Raw genomic sequence first — 4670 nt, forward strand, 5'->3', positions numbered from 1 at the left:
TGTACAGGTACATTGCAACGAAATGCAGTAGCAGTATGTCCTGTATGTCCCTTACTGGCTAACGTACAGTATTTCAAGATGGCGCATGAATATGGAGCGTCTACCCCTGTTCATGTAAATACAAATTTAAATTTCAAGCCAAAAGGTAAACTTGGAATTGAGGGTGATGGTAATTATTCATGAAAAAGGACAAGTTTGTCGGGCAACACCGATTTTGATAATGAACAACTAAACATGTTACACACTGGACCTTTAACAACAACTAAAATCACTATCTTGCCACAAGCTGTTAAACAGCTGTTAAAAAGCTTTTAATCAATCACATGAGCTTCATGAAGCTATGTAGCCGCTAGCCGAGCTCCGCCTCCGGTCCAGTGAGTGAGTTAGAGCTAGCAGCACACTAATATGGACAAGTAGCCTAGCCTATGGTGAGTGGTGGCGACCCACAACAGATAGAGGAGCCGCCGGCCTCTTTAAGATTGCAGATTGATTCTTGAAGTTTGAGAAAACTTGGGTTTCCCAGCCCGTTTCAGTAGTACAGGTGAGAGAGTGGTGGATAAGACAAGGACTGCGTGTCGGCGTTGTTCAGCAGTTGTCGGGTATGTGAGTGCAGATACATCTAACATGCCAACGCGTATCTGACGCCATCACCCAGATGTGACAATCACTGGAACGAGACAAAGAAAACTGTCCGTTTCACTAACGACTGATGGTTGGACATCTCCTCGTGCTACGGAAAGCTATCTCACAGTGACTGCTCATTTTATTGAGTGGGAAATGAAAGCTTCAGTTGGACAGAAGCTGCCGCTGTATGAGCAGCACACAAGCACTCACCTAGCTGAGAAGCTACAGAAGGTCGTGGCAGAGTGGAAACTAGAAAGGTATGCCTGTCGCACTTAATAGCAAGAATACTTTCTTTTATCTTCTGTGGGGGAAGGTCTTGCCTAAGTGGACCTTTTTTTGTTTTTATTCTATGTAATTTGCACTTTCATAAATAAGAGATGCTGTATTTTCTGGAGATGATGTGGAGTACTTACTGTTTACTGTTTACATCTTACTTTACACACTCAGGGGAGAAACTGAATGACAATAGGTGGTAGAGCCTGAGACATGCACAATAAAAAAAAATTGCCATCTGCATTTTTGTTTTGCTTTTGGTACAAAACCGGACAGTGATGTCTGTATCCATTAATGAACCGGACCATGACTTCTGTGTACCGTTCCACCCCTAATAGAGAGGTTACAAGAAAGTGCTAATACACGTCAGGGCTAACGCAGAATAAATATTAGACATAAATACTCACAAAATATAGTTGGGTATGTGAAAATTAGAAGAATTATAACTCTAAATGGCTCAGAAAATAAATTAAAATTTTTGATAAGATTGTGATATAAAGCTCCAGAACTGCTACTAAATGGACCGTGGGTTCAGATTGCATTCCCAGCTGCTATTCAAAAACTGAAATTTAGCGTCAGAGTTTTGAGTAGAATTAGGCTACTTGAAAATTTTACCTTTTTGAACAGTGTCCCTTTAATGCATTTTAAGTGAACAGTCCGCTCTACATTATAATATAAAATATACAGTGTGTGCACCCATGAGAGAACTTTTCCACTTCCTGTAGTCTCATAGAGAAATAAACTGTAATTCTATTTCTAACACTATCACGCTACAGACAAACCAATATAAATCTTCTCTAATTTCTAATTTGAGATTAACTAGCCAGAAATAACAGGAATACAATCTCATCAAAGTCCCCATAAAGGCCAGCTCAGTGATCCATCAATCAACAAAGTCAAGCAAGTCATAATTTTCCTGGACTGACACAGGCTGTATAATGCCTTCAGTAGCTGAATTTATTTTTCCAAAACAAGCAGAACAGAACTGTTCTCATATCCATCTCTTCATTTGAACAAATTAGTGGGTAACCTATAATTTACAGACAACATCACAGGCGCTGAAGAGAGGCCTCCGTCTGTGTTTTCATGACAAATAAGGGCTGGGACACAGACGGCTGAGCACCAAATTTTGTTGAGTCACTCCCACACTAAAAATAATGAACTGTATTTTTAAGAGAGAGTCCCAGACCACTAAGGGTGCAGACTGAAACAAAAAGAGACAGTGTGAGCGCATGACACAATTTCGGGAAAGATTTGCTGAATGGAAATGTCACGTCTTGAAATGGCACAGACGATGGTTTTCGGCTCACAGGCTTTCACGCATCTGGGGTCTGATTTATAAAACTGTGCGTAGGATCCTTAAACACGCCAAAAAGCAAAAAATGGCGTATGACAAAAAATTAACCTGATTCATAAAACCGTGCGTACGCACATCTTTAAGCAATGTTCCCTTTATAAAATCACAGATTTGCCACAAGTGTGCATACGTGAATCAGCCTCTTATCCCGCCCTGTACACGCCCATTTCTAACCATAAAAAGTCAATGCATAGCACCTCCAGAATGCTGATCAGTGTGTTAATGACCCTGGCAGTTATTTCCTTACGTGAAATCATGACTAACTGGGGAAAAGCAAAAAAACGTCTCTGACCCTACACAGTGTGTGGTATCCGGATGTAAAGAGCATCGAGCATTATGGCACTCGGGGACAGCTTCGATATACCAGACCTATATGATAAGATTTAACAGAACTATATATTATATCTAAACAAATCTCATTGATAAAGTTGAAGATTATATATATTATTTATTTTAAAAAAACACAGCTGTCACAGCCATTTCCCTCTGGAAACAGCCGGTGGCCCCCAGAGTGACGGGGACCTGGATTTGGACCGGGTTGGCACGGTTCCGGCGTGTTGCCCTCTCTACTGGACCCAGTTCAGTACATAGAGCCAAGAACAAAGCTTTAGGGAATTTAAATCAACATATTAGCCAGTCATCGTCATGGGGGGTTTCCTAGGCATTGCACGCTGAAATGACAGCTAATCTTTTTCACTTACAACTAAGCCAAAAGAAAAACACCAGACACATTTTGTTATATTCACAGTATTAAAGACAGATATTTAGTTATCTACACTGTGTTCTGCCGTTATCTAATGCTAGGTCATTTGATGCTATCCTGTACAGTATTTAATGCAGTCGGGCCATGTCCCCCTCCTGTGCTCCGTAGCGCCGATTAAACATAAAGAACCCATTTTTATTAATGATGCGAGTTGGATTTTACAAGGGGTTTTTGGAACAATTATCACTCAGCACAAGCGCAAATAACACTGCTGGATTTAATCTTCATGATAACGTGGATGATATGGAGTGAAAAAATGTGCGTGAGGCAATCAATACTTATTGCGAGTAATCGTCATTCCTGCGTGTACTTTCTACAGTCTCACTTCAGTTCACCACTTCACCATCTGCGTCGCCAAGTCCCATTGTCTCCAAAACGTGCGTACGCATGGGTCAGAGTTTGCGCGGAGAACCGCACATTCTCCCATCAAGTTTTTTTTTTTTATAAATCACAACCTTCGCATGGGAAGTGTCGTACGCACGTTTTCAGCCCCGTTTGCGCGTACGCCACGTTTATAGATGAGACCCCTGGAGCCCGATGTTCATGTGAAGGCAAAAAACTAATGGTATATCATAGGAACATCTGCACAGACCAAACACCAGCCTGCTTTCATTTGGAGGAAGATGGGTGGGGGGGTGTTCTCTTCCCTTATCCCACCAGCTTCCTGACAGCCCCAGTAAACACTGGCCCTCTGAAAGGTCACACTGTTTGTCACCCTTGGGGCCCTGCGAGGAGCTCTCCTCTCATAAATATTAATGGACACTGTACCAAATGGGGCCACTGACTGTTAACAAGGGGTGTGGAGGGTGGGAGGGAGGGTTGTTCCTTTTAACATTTCCAGAGGCTCCTTCACTGTGGGGCCATGGGGAAACAGAGAGGTAGGCCAACCTGGAAAAGTCTGGCCGTTGCTCCTGCCATATGGATCTTCTTAGAAGTGACTGGAGCTCTGATCCTACGTGACTTTGATTCTTTTCTATCAATTTGGCTTTAAAAGTGAAATCAGCGATAGCAGATAGTTTTACAGCCAATCACATCAGCTCTCCACTTGAATAACCAACGGCTGTAAATTCTCACCAAATGATGGATTAACCTCCAGGTACACCAACCCTTCAGTGCACCCAGCTGGCTGAATATAGTATAGTGGGTCTTGTTTATCAGCTGGCCTCAGACAGCTTATATAACAGTGTAATATAATACTCTGAGCCCCACAGACTAGATATACCATGCTTCCCTACGATGACCACTCCATTTTACTCACAAATTCCTCAAAAAAACAAAGCTACAGCACATCTGGTTGTCTGCTGAATTTAACCGCAGCCTAAATGATATGCAGACAGCAGCCAGGATGGGCAAAAAGAAGTTTTGTTTTGGTTCCAAGACAACCATGAGTCTGCAAACTGGAGATAAATACTAGGAAAACTTTGGAGGGACGTTTGCTTGATTTGGATTCATTAAAGAAAATCCCAGCCTTTCATTACTTTGTATTCCTAAGCATGAAATAAGCTTTCTCTGATACCACCAACAAATTAAAATCCTCCAGGCAAATATGCATGCGTAAGACTGCACATTACACCTTTTGCTTCAAAGGATTCTGATAGAATCTTGAAGGTATATAAGATGTGTGAGTCGACTCTTATAAAAAGTCCGGCCTAA

General features: G+C 41.9%; 1 long non-coding RNA gene across 1 annotated transcript in view; it reads right to left on the bottom strand.

The window, feature by feature from the left end:
• Positions 1 to 3220: 3220 nt before the first annotated feature.
• LOC116702137 (uncharacterized) overlaps positions 3221 to 4670 on the bottom strand; it is a 15652-nt gene continuing 14202 nt past the window's right edge. Inside the window, exon 3 of the long non-coding RNA XR_004335070.1 lies at positions 3221 to 3294. This is a non-coding gene — a long non-coding RNA (uncharacterized LOC116702137). The remainder of the gene's footprint in view (positions 3295 to 4670) is intronic.

The sequence above is a fragment of the Etheostoma spectabile genome, chromosome 14 (genome assembly GCF_008692095.1).
Source record: "Etheostoma spectabile isolate EspeVRDwgs_2016 chromosome 14, UIUC_Espe_1.0, whole genome shotgun sequence".
NCBI classification, from domain to species: domain Eukaryota; kingdom Metazoa; phylum Chordata; class Actinopteri; order Perciformes; family Percidae; genus Etheostoma; species Etheostoma spectabile.